Source organism: Pleurodeles waltl, chromosome 4_2, assembly GCF_031143425.1.
Source record: "Pleurodeles waltl isolate 20211129_DDA chromosome 4_2, aPleWal1.hap1.20221129, whole genome shotgun sequence".
Lineage (NCBI taxonomy): Eukaryota > Metazoa > Chordata > Amphibia > Caudata > Salamandridae > Pleurodeles > Pleurodeles waltl.
In genome coordinates, this window is record NC_090443.1 from 361,125,609 (window position 1) to 361,150,739 (window position 25,131).

At 41.0% G+C, this 25,131-nt stretch overlaps 1 protein-coding gene across 1 annotated transcript in view; it reads left to right on the top strand.

The window, feature by feature from the left end:
* The first annotated feature begins 2,693 nt into the window (after nt 1-2,693).
* The window catches only part of VAMP4 (vesicle associated membrane protein 4), a 111,671-nt gene continuing 89,233 nt past the window's right edge, over nt 2,694-25,131 (top strand). The window contains exon 1 of the mRNA XM_069231444.1: nt 2,694-2,789. The gene's annotated coding sequence lies outside the window, so the exon portion shown is untranslated. The remainder of the gene's footprint in view (nt 2,790-25,131) is intronic.

A 25,131-nucleotide genomic window follows, 5' to 3' on the forward strand; every position in this document is an offset into this window, starting at 1 on the left:
GCTCGTGTGGACAGCCAGCCTTATCTTCCAAAGGTACAATATATTAGGGACTCAAAAGTAAGTCAGCACACGCCAATTGGAGACACCCAGCTAAACATACCATTTTGAAAAGGATAGAACAATGTCACTGAGGTCTGGACTGCAGAACTCAGTGCACTGTCAAAGTTGAAAAACAACAAATAATAGTCCAAAATGGAGCAAAATGTTGGGGGAGACCTGCAAAAGCAGTTTTCTCACAAATGGTATGGCTGAGAGAGCTAACAAATTAGTCAAGGGCACTATTAGAACTCGTTTTAGGCCAATGAATCTTTTGACCCAGTTGAGAGACACCTTAGGACGAGATAGCTAATCAATATGACAATCAATACGTCAATAATGTCATCAATATTTATCACAACAATACATTTTACTTTAGTCAAAGTCATTAATCAATTCAAGACGCTACCATGACCTTTCAGCCATGAATAATCACACCAGTTTAGTAGACTTTTATGAGTTTTATTCCCTATTAGTTACAATCTAAGAGCAGATGCGTTAACCTCAAAACCAAGAAACATAATAGCATATTCACAATATGGCAACTTTGATAAGATTTCATTAAAGCAAGAATTACAAACATCAGAACATAACAAGGCGTGAACATAGATCAATTCAGCAGAGTGTCAATAACGCGTCCGTTCAACAAACCATAGTTTCGGTCGTTTGTCTATTTGTGTCAGTTTTGGTGAACACCTGTCCTATCCACTGATTAACATTAGCATGTTGGGCTTCATGCAAAACAATTTAGAACACTAATTTGGAAAACATCTGTCTAAGGTCTCTGTCAAAAGTAAGCAGTTGGCACCTAGAAAGGAAAAGCAAACAGACAAGTCACAATTGCATTGTCATAATTACCCTCCAAAGTTTAGGTCAGCGCACAAGTTCAGTCTTCGTCCTCAGGACATCAGTGAAATCGCCATCAGTCAGGACTCGGCTCCGGGGCAAAAGGGCACCTCCCTCACAAGGAGGAAAAGTGTAAATGGACAAACTAAGGGCGAGGATGGTTTTAATAAATTAATAAGTCACCAAGCAGAGTGACAGAGTTTCTAGATAAAATCAATAGCATTCCCTAACCCACCTAAATGACTCCCCGTGACATGGGTTTTTATCCCTTTTTCATTGTACAATCCCCCAATATTCTATTGGTCATCTGTTATACCCCACTATCTTTAACCTATCAGAAAATACATTAGGTAATCTAACTCTTCACCCCATATTATTTTACAAGACTTTGATTGGTCTTCATAATTAACGTCTTCAGAGGTGGCACGTCCGGTATGATTTAATCTTTCTGTAATTCTTTGCACATCTTTTGGTCAGCAGTTCCATTGTCTTCACTGGTTTGAGTGACCTTGTACATTACATTATCTACACTGTTTCAGTTTATTTTAACATTTACTCTGCAAACACGAAGAATGCTTGAGAACAGATCTACCATGGTTACATTCGTCTTCTAATTTGAAGAAAAAGAACACGCAGGTTTGTGTCCCTTTGTGAGTCAGCACACTGAAAAACAGAAAAATGCATTTAATATGAGATCCAAGCAGCTAAGCTTCGGCTCATGCTAACTTAAGGCCTATGAGGATTTCAGCACGGATTCAATAACGCAATCATTATAACAAACTTATTTAAACATAATATAAACTTTTTAGTCATTATTATTATTCTACGTATACATTGGTGGCCACTCCCCGTGGCCACAATTCAAGTCCACGTCTAAGCAAAATTACTATTATTATAGTTTCTATGCAGCATTATTACACAAAACATTTCATGTTAATATAGATTATATAAGCTACGCTCTCTCAAACTGAATTGAAAGGCGTGGAGATGAGGAGGTTGAAATCTTCCAGTAATTGTTCGAGACCATCAAAGGATCGCAGGCTTCCATTGTATCTTCGAAATAATGTGCGTGGAGTTCGTTTCCTGGAAGGGATTGTTTTTATTATATGCAACGTGTGAGTTTATGTAGCTTTAGAGTCCTTACGTCTGTGTTTTAGTGTTTAGTATTACTATCTTTCCATTTTAATTCCAGTTTCACGATATGAAGGGAAAGGGAAGGGGTCCATTGCTTGTTTGTAGAATGTTGTAAAGTGTTCTGTTGTAACTGCAGAATATAGGAGTGTTGGGGATTCCAGGTGAGTCAACTGGTCCCTGGTCATCTGGATAAGAACACGCTCGGATTGTATGGCAACAATAAATCATATTTCTACAATCCTTCATATGACAGGTAAGCCTCCTTCAATACAGATTCGAGTATGCTCTTTGCCCACGCCCCTCGCAATGTACTCTTCCCTCCTGCTTATTACAAAACGGCAATTTTTTCGGCCTAGCCGGCCAGCCAAGCCCTACTCTCAACGCATTTTCTTTCAAATCACTACCATTACAACTACAACCCTCTTTCCCTCTCGCCAATTTGAGCATCACCGCTGACTGTAGAACGCATCGAACAAAAGCACTTGCATACTCCACAGCCAATCACCACTTCAGAATTATGTATGGCGCGGTGGGATTGGCTGGGGTGCCCAGCTCTCCAATCCTAGGTCTCATTACACATTACCAGCACCGGCTTTCTCCCCCAGACGATTGGCAGAATGTATTCAACAGGGGTATTGGTTGTTATGCGACCCGGAAGCCCTAAAATTATGGCTAAATGACAATGATAAAACATTAGATAGGGACGACGGACGTGATGCTGAGTTAACGGGTTGGCTGTCTAAATAGCGGACAGGTTGTCAATGTACTGAGAGGTAAAAAGGCTAATATAAACACTTCCTGATGCAGTTTTTGTGTTCCTTATATTTTTTTGTAAACTGTTGTTATTGTTATATGCTTCCTTCAGTGTGGTAATAATTGAACATTTCCCCGTGACGTGCAGACTGATGGGAACGACTAACGAAGTAATAATGAAGGTGTTATGCAGGGGCACCTTTCCTGGGTAAAGATCAGTCTCAATACCCATGAAGCCGCATCTTAGAACCGCACCTGGGTCTAAAAGAGGAAGCTATCAAGTTGATGGGGAGGATCGGGCTATTGTATGTAGTTTGTTATGCGTTTTATTTTGTTATTGATTTTAGACTTAATTCACTATTGTGAAAGCATCGTCGCACATCCTCTGTCTGGATGTCCTTTCACTCGGATCTGATAAGACCGTCAGCTTGACTAATGAAGCTGTCGTGTCATAGAGTCTGTTATGCTGTTGGTGTTTGGTTGTGTGTGATTAATAGAGTGTTTGCTCTAGGTACATAGACGCGTTTGTTAATTCATTGGATTCGTGTTACGTTAGATATTTGTGGGAAGCCAAGTGTTCGTGGTTGTCGGTTTAGTCTACAGTGACTTTGAATAGTCAACCTTCCCATGGCCGAAGTAGTTTTTGGTAAGGTGATTTGTATGCTGGGAGTTTTTCTGTGATGTTGTTTCGCAGTGGTAATATCTTGTGGCCCTCCGGCCTAACTCATCTGAGTGAAAATTATGCCACGAGTTATTGCTGTCTGTTGTAGCGGTATATCTGTTTCATAAAACCTTTTACCTAACCCTCGCCAACTATGGCTGGATCTTGTGCCTGTCCAGGTATAGCACACAGCCAGTTAAGGTATGTGTTATGCTTTGTAAAGCACTGTTTGTTATTTGTCTGGAGTGTATTTTTCTGATTTGGGCTTTTATGGATGCAGTATCACCCTACTGTGTTCTTGGGAGAGAACCTCCGTTTTCGTGCTCTATGTCTCTTGTTCTCGGGTGTATGATCACTGTGTAGTGTCTAGTGTTAATTGCCCAATGTCACTCTGTATGAGAGTCACGATGTTTTTATTGTCACAATATTTTGGCTGTCCTACCAAAGTTTTTGTGAGCTCCCTTTTCCGGTTTCTTCCTGTTACCTACTGCTAGAGCTCTCGCCCTTGAGGGGTTTGTCCCAGAGTTTAGATGGATACAGAATACAGGTTTGACAAACTGATTGCGTAAGCAGTTCTGCAGGATTGCACCTACCTAGAGATACGTTAGTGGAGCAAGGCAGGATCTAGTGTGTCCAACACGTGGTGGTTAACTCTGCTGTCTGTGCCAAGTGACCCGATGCTCTATTATTAGTCTTGACCCAAGGGCTTTCTTGCAGTGTGTGGCAATTGAGTGTTTTTATGCTTTTTTGGGAAGCGAGTTGTTGTTCTGTCTGCTCTACATGACGAATAAGCTAGCTAAACAAGAGAACTCCGCTGCCTGAGTAATGTGACATACTTTTACCTAGACAAAAGTCTACCCCTATCCAAGTAACAGCTTTTTTCAGTACTCCGTGCATGGAAACTACTGGGATTGTCCTTCCTTCCTTCCTTCCTTCTACCTCTCACCAATCGCAGCATCGTCTTGCAGAACCCATCAGAAAACACATTGCCACCCGCAACATCAAGAACGGCCCATGGTTCACCCCCGAACTCCAAGACTCGAAGCGCAAATGCCACCAAGCAGAGAAAATATGGCTACAAAAACCCTCCACAACCAACTTCTCCACCCTCAAAGCCACCATTAGCACCCATCACCAACTCATACGCACCGCCAAAAGAGAACACTACAAGACACACCTTGACAACAACTCTCAAAACAGCAAAGAACTCTTCACCATCATTAATGAACTAGCCAAACCCAAAGCCAGCAACATAGACCCTTCACACACACAGCCCCTATGTGACGCCCTCTCCAACCACTTCCTCCACAAAATCCTGGACATCCACAACAGCTTCATATCACCCACCACACACACCCCTCACTCACCCAACTCAACCCCCACTCATGACCCCCCCCCCCCACCACACTCACCACCTGGGCCCCCACCACACACGAAGAAACCAAAAAAACCATGAACTCCATCTGCTCCGGATCCCCCTCCAACCCTTGCCCACATCGCATCTACAACAAAGCCAGCCCAACCATCGCCCCCATACTCCGCGACATAATCAACTCCTCCTTCGACGACGCCACCTACCCAGACCCCTGGAAGCACGCGGAAATCACTGCTCTCCTAAAAAAAAACAGAGCCGACCTAGTGATCCTCTCCAACTATCGCCCCATCTCCCTCCTCCCCTTCCCTGCCGAGGTCGCCGAGAAACTAGTCAACACCCACCTATCCCACTACCTCGAAGAAAACAACACTCTTGACCCCTCACAATCAGGGTTCCGCAAGAACCACAGCACGGAAACCGCCCTCATCGCATGCACTGACGACATTAGGACCAAAGTCGACAGAGGCGAGACCGTTGCACTCATCCTTCTAGACCTCGCCGCAGCCTTTGACCCCGTCTGCCACCACACACTCCGCACACGCCTCCACAACATAGGAATTTGCCACAAAGCCTTAGACTGGCTCACCTCCTTCCTCACTGACCGGACCCAGAGAGTCCACCTCCCACCTTTCCACTCCACCACCACCAAGATCATCTGTGGAGTCCCCCAAGGGTCCTCTCTCAGCCCCACACTCTTCAACATTTACATGATCCCCTAGCCAACATCCTCTGATCACACGGAATCACTATCCTCTCCTACGCAGATGACATCCAACTCATCCTCTCCCTCACTCGCAACCCCACCACCGCCAAAACCAACTTACACGCAGCTCTCCTCGACACTGCCAACTGGATGACAACTAACCACCTAAAGCTTAAGTCCAACAAAACCGAGATCATCATCTTTGGCCCCAACAAAACCATATGGGATGACTCCTGGTGGCCCACCGCCCTAGGACCCGCACCCACCCCCGCAAACCACGCACGCAACCTCAGCATCATCCTGGACCCCTCCCTCTCCATGACACAGCAAATCAATGCTCTTACCTACTCCTGCTTCCTCACACTCCGAACTCTAAAAAAAAATCCTTCAAATGGATTCCCCCAGAGACCAGGAAGACAGTCACCCATGCACTCATCATCAGCAGACTAGACTACGGTAACGCCCTCTATGCCGGCACCACACTCAAACTCCAGAGAATCCAGAACACAGCCGCGCGCCTCGACCTCCCCCCGCCACAAAAGAATCTCACCACACCTCAAAACCCTTCAATGGCTCCCCATAAACAAGAGAATCACATTCAAGATCCTCATCCACGCACACAAATCCCTCCACAACACCGGCCCGACATACCTCAACGAAAGAGTGAACTTTCACATTCCCACCCGCAACCTCCGATCAGCCAACCTCGCCCTAGCCACAGTCCCCCGCATCCAGCGCACCACCACAGGAGGCAGGTCCCTCTCCTACCTTGCCCCCAAAAGCTGGAACTCCCTCCCCACCCACCTCCGCAAAACCAAAGACCTCCTGCTCTTCAGAAAAAACCTCAAAACATGGCTGTTCGAACAGTGACCCTCCTGCCGCCCCCCCACCCTCGCACCAAGCGCCTTGAGACCCTCAAGGGTGAGTAGCGCACTATATAATTTTTTTGATTGATTGATAGTAGGTTAGAGACATAAGGAGAGGGAGTTCCAGTCACTCTTTTCAGTCTTATGGAAGCGCATGCACTTATAATTAAAGTGATAAGCCCTCGGAGTGTTAAGAAGCAAGTCCTGGCTCTGTGCAGGATGGTCCTGACCCTTTTCTGCTAATGTGGCAAGTCGGGACATAACTCCTGTTTATTCACAGGATGAGTGTTGAATTGCATTGAGCAAATTAAGGGTGCATTAGACGATATTTGACACAGAATGCTGCCTGTTCCACTCTAGGATTTCTGAAAAATAGATGCCAGCAAACTTCCAGTGTAAAATGTGAGGGCCATGAATGCTTATATACATACAGGGAGTGCAGAATTATTAGGCAAGTTGTATTTTTGAGGATTAATTTTATTATTGAACAACAACCATGTTCTCAATGAACCCAAAAAACTCATTAATATCAAAGCTGAATATTTTTGGAAGTAGTTTTTAGTTTGTTTTTAGTTTTAGCTATGTTAGGGGGATATCTGTGTGTGCAGGTGACTATTACTGTGCATAATTATTAGGCAACTTAACAAAAAAAATATATATACCCATTTCAATTATTTATTATTACCAGTGAAACCAATATAACATCTCAACATTCACAAATATACATTTCTGACATTCAAAAACAAAACAAAAACAAATCAGTGACCAATATAGCCACCTTTCTTTGCAAGGACACTCAAAAGCCTGCCATCCATGGATTCTGTCAGTGTTTTGATCTGTTCACCATCAACATTGCGTGCAGCAGCAACCACAGCCTCCCAGACACTGTTCAGAGAGGTGTACTGTTTTCCCTCCTTGTAAATCTCACATTTGATGATGGACCACAGGTTCTCAATGGGGTTCAGATCAGGTGAACAAGGAGGCCATGTCATTAGATTTCCTTCTTTTATACCCTTTCTTGCCAGCCACGCTGTGGAGTACTTGGACGCGTGTGATGGAGCATTGTCCTGCATGAAAATCATGTTTTTCTTGAAGGATGCAGACTTCTTCCTGTACCACTGCTTGAAGAAGGTGTCTTCCAGGAACTGGCAGTAGGACTGGGAGTTGAGCTTGACTCCATCCTCAACCCGAAAAGGCCCCACAAGCTCATCTTTGATGATACCAGCCCAAACCAGTACTCCACCTCCACCTTGCTGGCGTCTGAGTCGGACTGGAGCTCTCTGCCCTTTACCAATCCAGCCACGGGCCCATCCATCTGGCCCATCAAGACTCACTCTCATTTCATCAGTCCATAAAACCTTAGAAAAATCAGTCTTGAGATATTTCTTGGCCCAGTCTTGACGTTTCAGCTTGTGTGTCTTGTTCAGTGGTGGTCGTCTTTCAGCCTTTCTTACCTTGGCCATGTCTCTGAGTATTGCACACCTTGTGCTTTTGGGCACTCCAGTGATGTTGCAGCTCTGAAATATGGCCAAACTGGTGGCAAGTGGCATCGTGGCAGCTGCACGCTTGACTTTTCTCAGTTCATGGGCAGTTATTTTGCGCCTTGGTTTTTCCACACGCTTCTTGCGACCCTGTTGACTATTTTGAATGAAACGCTTGATTGTTCGATGATCACACTTCAAAAGCTTTGCAATTTTAAGAGTGCTGCATCCCTCTGCAAGATATCTCACTATTTTTGACTTTTCTGAGCCTGTCAAGTCCTTCTTTTGACCCATTTTGCCAAAGGAAAGGAAGTTGCCTAATAATTATGCACACCTGATATAGGGTGTTGATGTCATTAGACCACACCCCTTCTCATTACAGAGATGCACATCACCTAATATGCTTAATTGGTAGTAGGCTTTCGAGCCTATACAGCTTGGAGTAAGACAACATGCATAAAGAGGATGATGTGGTCAAAATACTCATTTGCCTAATAATTCTGCACTCCCTGTAGATGCATATGTTTATTCATGCCCTTTCTAACACCATAGCCTATCCACAGTGACCTTGTTTCCGAATTCTGATGTATTCAACAGCTGAAGAAATAGGTGTGTATTTGGTGGAGAGGAGCATCTACGAGAAAACTAACAGCCTATTGATCTCTGGCGTATTTTACTGAGTTGCCTGCCTAGTGGGAGTCCTACAAGTACATGTCCTCTCAAAAATGATGATTTGCATTATCCAGAGAAGAAAGCCAATTTCAGTGACCGATTATTTAATTCCAGTCTGTATCCAGAACCGGATTGTGGAAATCTAGTTATTCAGGGGGAGTCATAAGTCACACTGAATGAGGGAGTGGTTGGCCCATACAGTGGGACCAAGAGTGGAAAATGGGGGCTAGGGCTAAGGAGACAAAAAAATAAGTTCTAGGGTGTGGCCTCCAGAAAGAGCAGTGGACTGTACCTGTTGAAATAACAAATAAAGTGATCGCTTATCCTAACAGCAGTTTTTTCTTTTCTTATTACCATAATAGACCGTATGAAATGTGTTCATTTCTATTTATGCCCTGACTTTGTCAGGATAGTGATTTCCAAGAACGGAGTAAGCTGTCTTGCACAGATTTCGAAAAAGATTGGTAGGTGATTTTAATGTTGCCCATGAACCTCTGTTTGGTTCTGCTGTTTGTTTGACATCTCTAAAGATATGGTCATCTTCTAGTGATCTGTCTTTGCTTTGGCATTTAAATACATCTATCAGTATTAGAATATTATAAATCGCTATGTGTCCCAGATGTAAAATTGCTTTAGGAGCCTAATGTTTTTTCATATTTTTCCATACCACTTGGGAGCCTCCTAAAGCTTTTAAAAGTGGACATTTTGGTGTGTCAGGTGTTTAAGAAACATAATCCTTGCAAGAAGGTGTGGCCTTGACCAGAGAACTCACGGAAAACTTGTAGTTATTAACCTGCTTTTACAAAAAAAAAAAAAACTGAGGCTTTACATAATCTCACCGCCAAATGGAGGCAGGAGTATCAGTTTTCGCTTGAATAGAAGGTTGATTGTATTTTATGTAATATCAAGCAAGAGGTCTCTGCTTTTGATGCAAAAGCAGGAACACTTTTAGATTACGGATTTAAAAAATGGGCTGCTTCAAGAATTGTTACTGCTGTTTTAGAATACAGAATGTGAGGATTACCAGATTTGCAGGGGCTCTGTGCCCCTTCCCTTATCAGTCCCAGGAAAAATAAATTCACTTTTGTGCTAGCCACAACTCGCAATGCTGAATATCAGATTTGCCCTTCTCAGCAAAATTTGTAATTCAGAGTATGAAATTATTGTATTGAAATTACTGATGCACTTTCAATGATTATCCTTTAACTTTAGAGCTCTTTGCTGCCTCATTGCAGTATCCCGAAGAATTTCTGGAAATATCCATACTTACTCAAAATAGAGGATTTCTTTTTATGGTACTCCTGTTTAACAAGGAGTTAAAAAATAATAATATATATATTGGGTCATGCCTTAGACTTTTCCAGAAATGCTACCAACTCTCCGGTTACAAGCCTAGTGTTGCATGAAAGCACATCGAAGCATAGGTCCTTTAAATGTTCAGAAACATCTATTAAACATTTAGGTTTGGTATTGTAGGAGAGCTTCATGCCGCCTCTAGTTTTAATTTATAGAAGGTGCTTTGGAAAAAAATATGAGATATAATATCAAAGGTACTTTTGGGGGAAGGATAAATCCTTGTTACAGTGCGTTCTTTGCAAGGATATTCTATGTTTATACTCTCCTACAATCTCATTAGGGAAAATATTTCAGTTGAATAGTTGGCGGTTTTGTGGATTTATATGGTAACTTGAAAATAAGTACAAAAACAAGTTGGTTTGAAGTTTCTGTATTTGTAATTGTAGCAGTTCACTTCTTCTTATTTCCAGCAATTCCCATTAAGATGACCTCCAGACATAATACTCCTGATTGGTTTTGAATAAACAGTCAAGCTATTCTCAGGACATCGCATTCACTTACCAGATCAACCCAATGTATGTATCCATAGGCTGTATTGAGTAGTGGTATTTCCACATAGATTTCCCATGCCATGCTCCACAGTTGTCATCCCTAGTGTTTTTGACTTCTCTCTCTAGACCTAAGCCTAATTTTTATTTCTGGAAAGTGATACTGTTCCTGCAATACCTTACTAGCAATGTCACCTTGTGAACCACACAGGGCAGGGACACACAACAGCCACCTCTGGTGATCTAGTCTTACGACACACCTTTCCATTCATTCTGAAGGTAGGGACTGTAGGCCCATTGTGACCATCTAACTTTGTGTTGATCATGTGTGGTGTCTTCCCTCAGAGGATTGAAACTTGAGAATGTTGGCGCTCTTTTGGAGAAAGATGGTTATTTTTGTGGCATTCAGTTGGCATAATATTCTAGACTTGTGGCATCTAAGCAGAAATCATAACCTCCCACATAAGAACATTCCTACCATAACGTATTCCTGTGTAATCAACCGGGGCCTACATTTGTAAGAAACTTACTTGAAGATTTTCCATACACAGTAATCCTTGCTTCATGCAGAGCAATAAAACCTCATATATAACCGTTCCAAGACCAGGTGAAGAAAATTAACTTAAGTGATTAAACAGGTTCAGTTTTTGGCCTGAATAACTAACTGCTGTGTAGGGAATGTAAGTGGGATGGTCTGGTGGCATCTTGAGCCGCTGCTGTGTGTGTTAGCTCGCATTGGTTGCTTTGCATTTGTACTTAATTCCTTCTTTCTGATCATCTGCCACCATGCAAAAACGCAGTATGAGATGGGTATTCATATATTTTTTTTTTTTTTTTAGAACTCAAAGGACTTTTTTTTTTTGCCCAGTCTTGCACTATTTGTACTATGCAGCAAATACAAGCCACTGTACAAGATGTATGTTATTTATTACAGTTACAGGGTTTGTCTGCTCGTCAATCCCATTTACATTTGGCAGAGACTGCATCTGTTTAGTAAATAGCCCTCTCTCAAAGTATTTTCAAAATACCAATTACTAAATCCTTTACTGAAGGACTTAAAAGGGCAATTTTCCCATAGACTATGACCCATTTCTTCATGCCGGGGACACTTGTTTGCCCCCCAACTCCGCCCCGACACCTTTGTTCCTGTCCAGTACAGTTCCTTTTTTGGAAAGTGGCTTTCCGAAATGATATTACCTTATGTAGGTTCAGTGAATTACACGTTTTATTGGTGGAATGACCTTTCATGCAGGTAATCAAAGAATGGGTTGCCCTCAAAAGTCTTCCTCTCTTCTTGCCAAAAGTCAGTCAATTGATATGCCCTCTGCACATTATGTTATGCAAGCATTAATGTATTATGTTGATGAAAACAAGTCCATTAGAAAGTCAAAACAACTATTTGTGGCTTTTTTTGCAACCGCATTTCAACAGAAGGAATAGCCAGATGGATTGTAAATGTATTCCAGTATCTTGTACTAAAGCAGAACACCTCCACTAGCAGCTGTCTAAGGCATACTTCTCAAAAAGGAGCCACAATAAATGGCCTTCTCATGTAATATGCTCTTAGCTGACAGTTTAAAACCAGAACCTGGTTATCTTTACACACATTCACTAAGCATTTGTATGTTGAGATCCAAGCACCCCAAGAAGCACAGGTGGGTCAATCTGTTTTTAAAACACTGTTTCACACTGTTGAGTACAATTCTCATAGCCCAACATCCAGGACAACTTGTTTGGGGTCAAGGACAACAAGATTTCATGTTTATTTTGTTCTTGGGACAAATAGGCCCAACCCCCTGCAGCACAAACCCTTTGACTGCCAGTTTACAGGGGAGGGAACTGTCTGCAGTTGAGGTAATATTTTTGTCCACATGTTAATGCTGTTCAAATTGTATTTATGGGTCATTAATGCAAAGCCTTTATTATTAGGGTGAGCCCTCTTATTAAACGTAAGGTCACCCTCCACCACAGACAGTGGTTCAAGCAAAAAAAAAAAAAGCATACACACATTTGAAAAGTTTAATAATATGAGGCTACGTAAAATGCTCTGATTAGATGCAGATGTTAGCAGAAGATTGTAAGCAAGACGGATGATTCTTTGTTTTCAAAATAAAATGTACAGAAAAAAAATGAATGTAGGAAAAAAACGTTTTGCAAAATTACTGTGAAATTTAAGCTACTATTTCTTTGACTCATCACTTAGTAAAATGTTTTGATGCATGCTAGTATTTCCAAAAAATATTCATAATGGAAAATCAATATAACATTTTCAACAAGATTATGGGAAACATGAAAAATAAACAAGCTACCGGCAAAGCTGACCGATCAGTCATTGGTTGTCAGTCTTTTGGTTTTGTCAATGCATGTTTTGTTTTGACATGGCTCCTGTAACACTTTTATTGTTGTGGGAGCTACCATGCCCTCACCATTGAAACAAACATTGGCAATAGCAAAAACAATTATTTTTGGACTCAAAAAGCACACATTGCCACAGTAGTTCCTGGCACTGAACAAAACTACTTTGTATGCCAATATGCTCTTTGTGCAGTATGCTATCACTCACAATAAAGCCAGCCGATAGATAGATAGAAATAGAATTTTAATAAAAACAAAATGTCCTTGTTAACGCCAGACTTAACTAGAGGCCCAATTCTTAAAGAAATTCACAAAAGTGCACCAATGGTATATCTTTGAATTAGTGGCTTTAATTAATTCACAGAAATGTACAGAAGTAGACCAGGAAATCGTATTTCTGGAAAATATTTGTGAACTGTATATTAGCACGAGCAAATATGCATGTGTAGATTTGCTCATGTGAAAATCTATTGAGCGTTTACACGTTTACTTTCCCTCCAACCACTTTTTTCCCCAACCCTAGAAGAACTTTTACTTCTGCCCTTGTCAGGAGTAAATTTCCAACTTTTCCCAGTAGGGGAAAGATTAGAGGAGAGCTGATGAAACATGCAAGCTAGTAGGCTTGCACAGGCTCCAAGGCATTCCATCTCTGGAACTATTTGCTTACTGCTTCCTCCAGCCCCAGTATATGGATCTGCAGAAAGGAGGAAACATGAGAGAATTTCTATTGTAGGACTTGGCATTGCTAGTATTCAAACCCTACTATAGTATTCGCTCTGGCATAATCAGAGAGGCTATTATCAGAGCTCCTACATAATGAGATTGCTGCCATAATTTGTCGCTGCACGACATGGCACCAAAGGGACATGTGTTTTTTTTTTGTTTTTTTTTTTTAATACAGGACAAGTAGATTTGAGAAGCAACCTGTCCCATGGACAAATAGACACTTTTTTACATTCCACACCCCTGTTCACACATTTGCTGCTTCAGCTCAGAAGCCATTGCTTTGGAGCAGTGGTTCCCAACCTGTGGGCCGGGGACCCCTGGTTGTTCGCAAAGCCTCCTCAGGGGGTCTGCGACTGCTTAAAAAATGTAATAATATTAGCTCCCAGCTATCAGTAATGACTCAGTGGGGGTCCCCGTGTTCCAATAATGATTCAGTGGGGGTTCCTGGGCTCTAGTATTGATAAAATGGGGGTCCACAGAAGCCAAAAGGTTGGGAACCACTGCTTTGGAGGATAGATACTGCTTTACACATACTTTAAATAGACAAAATGACTTGCCTTTAACGATCTGCTGTATGTAGGGCTATAAATTCACATACATCCAATCCATTTCCCCAGATGAGAGCTTGCAGAACACAGGTCTTGTTTTTATTCAGTTCCAGGCCAGATACTTTTCTGCTTTTCACTTCCAATATTACACCTATCCATATCAGGAAACCAAAATCTAAGAAGTTGCAGCCTTTGTCCTGATACGTTTCCCCTCAGTGGGGGGATGTCACAAGTCATTTTAAAACTGAATTGCATTCGTCGAAGAAAAAAAATAGTTGTAAAGGTCTAGATCCAACATTAGATGGCAGAAGTGTGCAGAGCTTGTGAATTGTTAGGGCGAGAAAATGCAAACGGGTTCTTAAAGTAAGTTACTTTTGCTTTATGGACCGAACATTCTGTCACTTTTGTTTTATTCATCCCGATTTTGTGTTTCCCCTGATCTTTGGCATTGTTGTTTGCATTTTCTTTTCCAGTGCAGGTGAGGCTATACATTCTGGGGTAAAGAAGAGAGAAGATACATTTTCCAGTGAGTTGTGCTCTTTTCTGAGTTGTATGTTCTTTAAGGTATTACTTCTACGGTCTCAGGCAGGAGTTTAGCTATCAGTAGTGCAGTAAGTGCCCTTGCATCTGAGACGGGGGTGTGACAGGCCAGTTGAAGCCCCTTTAAGGCTGTCTTTTACCACCTAAACAAGAGATAGGTGGGCATTTGGTCTTGTTTGCTTCTGGGCTTTGTGCATCCTTGCTCTGCCAGTGGGGGTGGGGTCAGGGGTGTGTGTGTGTGTGTGTGTGTGTGTGACTTCATCCTAATTTGCTTATGTGCAGCCAATCACTGCTGTGACCCACTTATAATTGAGACTGCTAGTTTTTAGGTCAAAACTTACCTGGCAGAACAGCTGTCTGGTTTGCTAACGTCATTTCGGGCACATTTGAAAAGGTTCCCTGGGAAATGCATTCTGCCTATTGCTTACCATTGTCCTGTTGGTTTGTAACTCACATTTGATTGCTTTCTATTTGTGGGCTTTAGTTCTTTTTCTCTGCCCAAATCTTATTTACTATATTCTTCCACCAGTACTGAATTTCTGTAAACATGCCTGTAACTCTTGTTCTTATCTTGTCACATTTGCTGTGCATTCAAAGAAGGAAGTCAAATGTCAGTCTTTGCATTTCAGGGAGCATGATGTTACTTATCTTTCTCTGACTTCAAAGTGAGAGGATAAATGTGAAAATCATACTGGCTACTTGGGGTGTGCCGAATGATGTTTTTTTTCCCTCCTAGCACAAAACAAAATTTAAATGAATTGTGCAGATTTCTCAGAATAAGGAGAGCACAAACAAAGCACATTTTTGATCATTCTGAGGTGTGGTGTAAAAAAGTACTCTCAATGCCACTCCACTTTAAGCAACTGTAATCTACTCTGTGCCCCTGCGTTCTCCGTTGCTGCACTCTATGCCAATCTACTCCACACTAATGCACTCGTCACTTTACTCTATACCTCTGCACTCGGACACCGCAATCTGCGCCACTTCACTCTACACCGCTCTACTCTATGCCAGTGCACTCTACCCCACTCTAATACACACCACCCTATACCAATGCATTCTGTACCAATGTACTTGGACTCTCTACTCTGCAAGACTGCACTCCCCGCCACTAAACTCAGTGCCACGCTACTCTATACCACTGCATCTACACTACTGCACTCTACTCTGCACCACTCCACTCCACTGCACTCTTTGCCACTCTACTCTGCATCACTCCACTCTACGCCAATGGATTCTACACCACTTTACTCATAACCAATATACTCTACGCCACTCTACACCACACCACTGTAATTTACTCCACTTCACTCTGGTCCACTCTACAACACTACACCCTATGATACTCCACTCTGGTGCTCTCCTCTACAACACTCTAACAACACTGCTCCACTCTACACTACTCAATTGCTTCACTCTATGCTACTCTACAACTCTAATCTACTCTACTCTGCTCCACCCTCTATGCCACTCCACTCTGCTCTACGGTAACTCCGCCCACCGCACTCTATGCCACTCCACTCCACTGTATGCCATGCCAATCTACGCCATTCCACTTTTGACACTCCACTCCTTTACCTGCTTACTTTTGGCCATGCTGAAAAGCAACAATGCTGTTGTACTACATGGCTAAAACATAATGGCAAAGCTGACAGCACTTGCATAGGCGAAACCTGTAGGCTTGCTAGTAGTTGTTTTGTTGTTCTAGATAGAAAATAATCTATTTTCTGGTCTGTTTCTTTTTAACTCCTTTGTTGCTCAAAAAAACACAACCTAATATCTCTTTTGATAAATATTTAAAAATAGAGTTTCACAATCTGGCATAAGCTGCTGTAGATGTGCTCAAGTATATTGTAAAATGTGCTTCCTCTCATATGTGTGTAGTGATGTATCATCTTTTGGTATTAGTAGCATTGAAACTTGTCAGGCTTCCAAGAATGAATGTGCCTTTATCAGTTATAAAAATGCTGAGATTTTTTTTTTTAATAACAAACTCAAAATGTGGGTAAACACAGACTGAAATGTCAAAAAAATAAATGCTGTAAAACCGGGAGCCCTATAAATACACGACTGACAGGGATGCCTGTCTCCAGATCCTTCTTGAGCTGCAGGTTCCTACTGGCGCTGCATCACTTGGTCTGTCACCATTTTTACTACATATTCTAAAAACCCATTGTTTTGTTCATCTGCCTTATACTCTAGGGAGTTCCTGGGGTTCAAACTATTCTAAGTTTATGCAAACGATTATTTTCACATTTTTAGTGGCATTCAGTAGAATATCACTGCACTTTTGATATCATATCTGATACTGAAAAGTCTTTTCAGTAATCTGCCCCAATGTTGGTAATTCGCACAGTGGCCTGCAAGAGATCTGGCTGTATCTTGAAGATGGTTTAATTTAACTTTGAATTACTAAAGGACGTTACTGTAGGCAACTTAAATACTTCAGGGAAGGGAAACCTTATTGGCAATAAACATTGTACCAAATCCCTTCTGATAATCTCATTTACACAAGTTTCATTTTTCAGAATGTATATTTCTAAATTCCATCCCTGCTACAAGCACTTCATCTGCACATGCACTGGGCTCCTCCCTCATCTCCTGGAAAGATAAGAGCCAAGTGCGACACAAACCTTTGCAGATGATCTCCACGCCATGAATTGTTCTTTGTTTCGTTGAATGAGTTTCTTGCAAACAGCAAAACTCTTGTAATTGGACCCTAAACTTGCACCTACAAAGATGAGAGGCTTTTCCAGTGACTTTAACAGAAGCTAAGTCACTTGGTTATACAATGGGGAGTGTATACTCGCCCCTCTTGATAATTGGTTGCTATTGTTTGATCCATGATCAAGTTTGACTTTCCAGCAGCTGGAGTTATTCCTGTTCCTTCTCACAAAGTTATGTTGCTGCCTCAAAATCCCATTCCCTGTTTAAATCTTTGGCCTTCTTCGGGGTTATGAGTAGTGCTGGGTCAATGTTATTAGTGTGCAGAATGGCAGACCACTTCTTGTTTGCTGGATACCTTATCTTCCACACCATGTTGGGGTTTGGATTGGGGCTAGAGGGTGTTCTCAGAAAACACCATAAAGACCAGCTCACATTCAAAACAAAATGAAAATAATATTTGACTGTTTGCATAATTGTGTATTCCTTTAACTAAATTCATGCTGGATGTTAAATCAATGGGAATTGAAATTAGAGTGTTTGTAGTAAAAAAAAAATACATACAAGAATCTGCTGAACGTCTGAAAGTATTAAAATGCAATGCCAGGGCAGTGAAGAACTGATACTCCCGAAATAGCACTTTAATTATGAGTTCAAGTTCAAATGTCTTCCCAGTCTAGTTTGAATAGTTGAAGTTAACCTCTTAGATACCCCTTCCTATATATTTAGGCGTAGCTATTTTCCAAGGGTTGGTTTGCGGGTGTATGGATTTCTGGCTTTTAAGAAGAATATTTGACTCTGTATTTTTTTTTATTTTGAGGAAGATAGTATCTGTTTTCAGTAAAATCAATAAAATAACACATGCATAATTTGGACTGTCTGGTTCACTGCGATTATACTGCACCCCTTCCAGGTTTCCCATAGTGAATTTTACTTGAGTGGGGGCGGTTGTCCTATATGCAAGTTTCTGATCATCTGTAGATGTCAACGCCTGGTTGATATGAATGTTCTAAATGCAAAGTTAACTAAACTGTATCTAAACATAAAATGCTTTTGGCATATGTTTGCAAGAAAGTTAAAATTTAAGTGTGTTTTTAATGGTTTAGCTTTCATTATAAACCCATTTTGGAATCCTCTGTGTTTAGTTAAAAAAAAAAAAAGGTTATTTTTTTGTCTGTAATTAAGTAAAGGTCATTTGATAGGTGATCATGATTTTTTTCCTTCTAGTCATGGCCACTGGAAGTATGTTGCGCATGATGGACAGGTTATGTTGCAGAGTTCACTAAATTATGTGGCAAGAAAAGGCAAATTATGCATCATTATGAAGCACAGTTTGTGGTAGAATTAACTCTTTATTTTGTATATTTGTGTGTGTTTTTCCTTCAGATTAACCCACACAAGGGTTTCACCTCATTGGTATCAGTTTAACACCCAAATACAGCAACAAGGGCGACAGTCCACCTTTGCAAAGGGTCATCCAGTGCACCACAATATGTAGATTTGCGTATTTTATTAGTTTTTCACTCGTTTGAGATATAAGTCACATTTTTGGTTAACATTTGCAGATTATGCATCATATGATGGATTATGTGGCAAATCTATATTTATGCAGAAAAAGCTGCAAAATCCCATTATTCCAGTGGCTTAGCTTCTACCTCCAAATTGTTTTTGACTAGGAAAAATAGCTAAGGAACACTTGGGTTGTCTATATTTAGTAACAAAGTCGATTGAACCTCTGGCAACATGTATTGTATTGTCCTGTCTTAATACTCCTTTCTATTGATATTTTGGCAGTAGACCTCATAAGTGGATATCCAAATAAAGTTTTTCCAATGTTTTTAATTTTCCTGGTTGTATCCCACAGGGGTGTGAAATTTCACAAAATAGCTACTTGTCCAATGGACAGGTTGCTTCATAAATCTATTTATCCTGGAAAAAAAAAATCTACTTGTCCCTTTGCTGCCATATAGTGCAGTGACAAATTATGGCAGCAATCTCAGTATGTAAGAGCTCTGATAATGCCAGAGCTAATAATATAGTAGGGAATGAATACTTGTAATTTCAAGCACTACTTTAGCAATTTCCTTATTTTGCCATTTTTCCGCATAGCTACATACTGGGGCTGGAGGAAGCAGTAAGCAATGTTCCAGGGCTGGAATGCCTGTGAATGTGTGCAAGCCTAACTTGCATATTTGAAGGATTTTCACCAGCTCTTCTCTAATATTTCCCCCTACTGAAAAAGGTTGGAAATGTAGTCCTGACAAGGGCAGAAACAGAAGTTCTTCCAGGGTTAGGAAAAAATTGTTGGTGGGAAAGTAAACTTGCAAACGCTCGACAGATTTTCGCATGAGCAAATCTATATATGCTTGTGCTAAGATACAGTTCACAAATATTTTCTATGGGTGTGATTTCCTGGTCTACGTCTGTAAATTCTTGTGCATTCATTAAATCCACTAATGCAAAGACCTACACCATGGGTGCACTTTCGTGACATTCTTTAGGAATTGGGCCCCTAATTATGTCTGGTGTTAACCAAGAGATTTTGTTTTTATTAAAATTATATTTCTGTCTTTATCCATCTCTCAGCTGGCTTTATTGTGTGTGATAGCATCCTGGTGGCACACAAAGTAGTTTTGTTTAGTGCGAGTAAGTACTGTGGCATTGAGTGCCTTTTTGAGATCATGATTTTTTTGTTTTTGCTTTTTGGCAGTGTTTTTATTACAATGGTCTGGCAGCTCCCACAACAAAAATGTGTTACAAAAAACCATGTCAAAACAAGACACGCATTGACATAACCAAAAGACTGACCACCAATTTCAAATTGGTTGGGTTTGCCAGTGCTTGTTTACTTTCCCATCATCTTGTTGAAAATGGTTAAACTGATTTTCCATTCCGAATATTTTTGAAAATAAAAGCACACATCAACACATTTTACTAAATGATGCTTCAAAGAAATAGTACCTACAATTTCACAGTAATTTAGCAAAACATTTTTTTTCCTACTTGCATTTTTTCCTGAATTTTTTGTTTTGAAAGCAAAGTATCGTCAATCTTGCTTACAAGTTTCTGCAAACATTTGCATCTACTCTGAGAGCATTCTGGGAGCATTATACATAGCTTCAAATTGTTAAACTTTCAAACGTGTGTGTGTGTATATGTGTGTGTGTATATGTGTGTGTGTGTATGTGTATATATATAATTTATTTTTATTTTATTTTTTTAACTGGAACCACTGTCAGTAGTGCAAGGTGACCGTACAACATGCACTCACCCTAATAATAACATTACCTCAACTGCGGACAGTGTCTTTCTCTGTAAACTGGCAGCTAATGGGCTTGTACTGCAGGGGGTGTGGGCCTTCTTGTCACAAGGACAAAATAAACATGAAAAATTGTTGTCCTTGACCCCAAACAATATATCCTGGGTGTTGGGCTCTACGAATTCTACACCCCTGATCCTAAAATGAGCCGAATAGTTGGCCAAATTTAGCATGTAGGATTTCAAAGATGGATCTTCTTGCAAGACATCATGAGAAGAATATCATCAACAAACAGTGAGATTTTAAATTCCCTGCATCTTATGTTGAGGTCTCTCCTACCAGACATCAAAAGATGCCTAGTTGTGAAAGACAAATTGTGCACTTACAGTGGTCTTACAGCCTGCCCATTGGTTGGCTTTATTGTCATTCATTTGTTTGCTTCTTATTCAATGGCTTGTCTTCCTATTCTTCTGTTTTCCCTTCTGTAGAGCATAATCTCTTTAATGACTGATTTACTTGGCTGATATGTATCCTTCCACTGTTCCACAATTTTGTTTCATTTAGCACATGTTTTCTTGCTCCTCTCTTGTGCTTCTCCCTCCATAGCTACCACCACCTACTTCCCCTAGGTTCTGTGGCACTCCCTATTCCCCCACCCCCCCACTCACCCCCAGCTTGCCTGTAAAAGCACAGCAGCAGGGATTTGCTGGTTTATAGCTGAATTGTCGACATTAAAGGTTTAAAGGTGTGGTGTGCTGCTCCTGTGGCTACTACAGAGTTACAAATGTCTGAATCCTGTGGAAGGTAAACTGGGCATGGGCAAATGTTTGCCATTACCAATTGACTCTTCCTTATTATTTTTGGATTCTGCTCAGGGCTTCCTCAATGAAAAGTAGTTTTGAGATACCATGTCTGCCTTTTCCTGCAGTATTTTGAAATGTTTATCTTTTTACGTGTGTGTGTGTGTGTGTGTGTGTTTGAGTGTGGGGATGGTTCTTTCTTTTTTTCGTTAATACTTTACCAATAAACAGTGGCAGAGCCAACAGTTCGGCACTCCTTATAAAAGAGCTGTTGGCTTTGCGGGTGCTTATGTATGCTTCAGATAATGTAATTGCGGTAAAAGGTTTGCGGCTGGACGACTCTCCTCCGCCCCTGTATTTCAAAACTGGACATTAAAATAAATATTTTCAGTCTTTGTAAATGGCCTGCTTTATTTTTCATAAACTTCATTCTGGGGAAACTGAACATAATTAGAAAAATCAAGTGTCCGAATTTAAGGAAAAATACTTGTCTTGTGACCTATTTTACTTTTCATTGGACTTGGAACTGAAACCTGCAGTAGCCCAGGGAGCAGATTTATGAGCCTTCAGAAAAGACCTCTAGTTTTCTTTTTAAGTCCACCTTCTGCCTCAAACGCTGTCTGAGTGCAGCAGCCAGACTCTTTCCCAGTGCCCCAAGAGCCTTGGTGTTTCAAGGCCTGTGCATTCAGCAAAATGTATAATACATAAGCTAAAATACACCCTTGATATGCTTTTTAGTCCTACCCTGGACAAGATGGGATGGCAGCAACACTGAGGGAGAGGTGTGAAGCACATTAAGGCAGAGCCAAAAAAAAAAACAAAAAAACGCACTCCTGGAGTGCTGAATGGAAAAGAAAAAGTGTTACAAATTTGAGTAGTGGAAGGATGCAATCCAATTAAAAGCATGGTAAAGAGACTGAACTGAAAGGAAATGTACAAACCTTAGAGGAAGTAAAGCCACAGAATAATAAGCAGGCAAATGAGTAACAAGTAAACGAACCAATGGAAAGCAATGGGTAACCCCACAGTTGGTTTTCGGTATCGACTACGAAAGGTCTTGTGCAAACGGGCAGCTAAAATTCTATAGGAGAGACATAAACATGTATGCTTGTTTACAAACTTTAGCAAGTCAATACTAAATATAATTCTCCAAGAATGCACTCTAGTTATATCTAAATACTTATAAAAGCCTGATGAAAGAATGGGGATCATTTACTTTCAAAATGAAAGGTGCACAAATAATTGTTACCTGGGTGAAAAGGTTTGCCACATCTATTGTGCAACTACGTATAACATTTCTGAGCTATCATTTAGTAATCTATGTTAGATGCATGCCAGTATGTGAAAAAAGAGAATCAGCATAAAACAATAACTGGCAACGTGAAACTAAAATCTGAGGCATACCGGGGGTGCAGAAGTTTATAAAACCTATCTTGATCAAGTGACGTGATGCTTCAGACAATCTACTTGTCATGCAAAAAAATGTTTTCCTTTTTGTGCCCTGCAGTAAGGTGATATATTATGGCAGCATTTTCATTATGAAATGCAAGCAAGATGTGTGAGAGGTACCCCTAGTCTTCCGTCCTCCCTCACTAGTATCCCAAAATATATAAAATGGGAAAAGAAGGTAATTTTGATGAATTTCATCTTCTGTGGGAAACCACGAAAGTTTAAATTGCCCTCGCCCACTAACAGTGGCATGCTTCATCATTGGGTGTGCCACAACACCCCATGTCCATACCAACACTAGGGGTGGGTGGTTTGGGAAGAGTCATTCTCCACTGTGCATACTCTACAATTAATACTACCTCTGGGGTGTCCCTTCCTCCTATTTAATTCTGGACTCCCTCAGCAGGATTAAAACATATGCCGTGATGAATTGGGGATATTACCCCATCTATCTGCTGTCAGCAAGTTTTAGCCTAATTTCTGTCCCTCTAGGATATATGGCCTTCTTCAGGACTCTGATCCCACAGCTCAAACCCACCACGCCTCATTCAAAGAACAATGCTCAGTATGTGGTGGCAGAATCTTATGCAGTGACCTTACTTGTCACTCCTCATACACCTGCTCAAGTGGAGGAGGGGGGGTCCCTTGCTAATCTATATAATCTCTGAAACCAGGGTGATAGCGGGATGCCTCCTTGTAGTCAATCTTCAGGGGACTGAATTTTTTATTTTGAAGGTGAGGTACAATAACAAAATGAAAAGGGAAAAATTGCTGAATGAAACAGGCTGGCCGTAGAGCTTATGTATCCCCACATCCAAACCGAGGCAAGCTACCTTAAGTTGGTAGGCTGGGTCACTCCAAACCCCGGCCAACCAATCATTGATAACCTAGAGTTGGGATGCCCAGTAATATAGCTAGATGTCCACCATTCCTAGAACACTGTCATAAGTGGAGTGGTGACAATTAGCAAGGGCATTGCGTGGGGGTTGGCCCTCCTCCGGAGGAAGGACCAAAGACCTACAACGATCGGAATTTGTTTACGTGTGCAGAAAAATAAAACAAGCATTTGCACTGCAATAGGTATCACATTTTTGTTTGGGTTAGAGCAATTGACATTGTAAATGTAAATTCAGAACTGGACCTTTCTTGCCACATAAATTGGTCAACCCTGTCTCATAATTTCGTCTTTTCCTACCATGTTTGGTGGTCACTGGAGGCTACTGACATCAGAAACGTTTGAACAGAAATTGAAAAATAAGGCTGGAAAAGTATTTTTATTTTAACAGACTTAAACATCTTGCAAGAGTTCTTGCCTTGCATTTCAACAATTCTTTAATGAAGTTAACAATAGCAGAGCAGCCTCAGAAGATTTATGGCCCCAATAAAGGAGATAAGCAATGCCCTGTGTGTGATGTCCTGAGTGCTGGCAGGGAGGAGACCTGGAGAGAGAGACTCTGCGAGGCAAAACAGGTTTCACACCATTGCTTCTAGGTTAGCCACATTCTAGTAAAAAGGGCATATTTGAGCAGTGAGCTAAACTATGTGTGTTTCTTTTGTAAAAAAAAACAAAACTTATTTTAAGAGCCAGAGGCAAAGGAGAATATCACTGGAATGAAGCCAAAACAAATGTCAGTGACATGGTAGGAAGTGGGAGGAAAGGAATGCTGCAATAAAACAGGCAGCTACCAGCCTAAAACACCCACAGTGGAAAGGCAGTAACAGAGAAATAAACAAAGTCTGTCACAGCAACAGATAAATATACCAAAGTAGAATAATACAGTAGTTGGCCACTGCTCTGAAACAGACAAAGGCAGATCTGACCACCAGCGAGCAAGAATATTTAAAGGACTTTGCAACCAACAAATGAAATCGATTTAAGCCATAACAAGCATTCCAAAGGTATAAATGAGGTTGACCGCTTGCGCTCGACCTAATGAGTGGTCTTAGATGGTTGGATTCTTTAGCCGCCAAATAAAGACTAACACCAGATTTTTTAAGGAAATAAAGAATTAAATTAAATGTTATTAGCAATTTATGGAATGTACATGGCTTGAATAATGTGGCAGTTTAAAAATACCGTTCTTTCTGAAAACCTCAGGAACACGTGGAACTTTTACATCAGACCAACTTATTATTTGAAAAAGCAGTTAAATTGACAAGAGTGCATCGGTGTAAAGCGCACTGCTGTCGCTCATGTAGATCTTGCTAAGCCAGCATTTTGTTTGAATAAACACATCTAAAGCCTTTAAGCAAACATTGCAGGACTTCAAGGGCAGATCAATGATGTTTAAATAGACACTGACGGTATTCCGACCATGCTCTTTAATGTGTACTTACCATGCTAAAAGCAATCAACATTACTGGATGAAAAATGAAGGTGCACTAGCTGCAGTTGAGGCTGATAATTTAAGGTGAATCT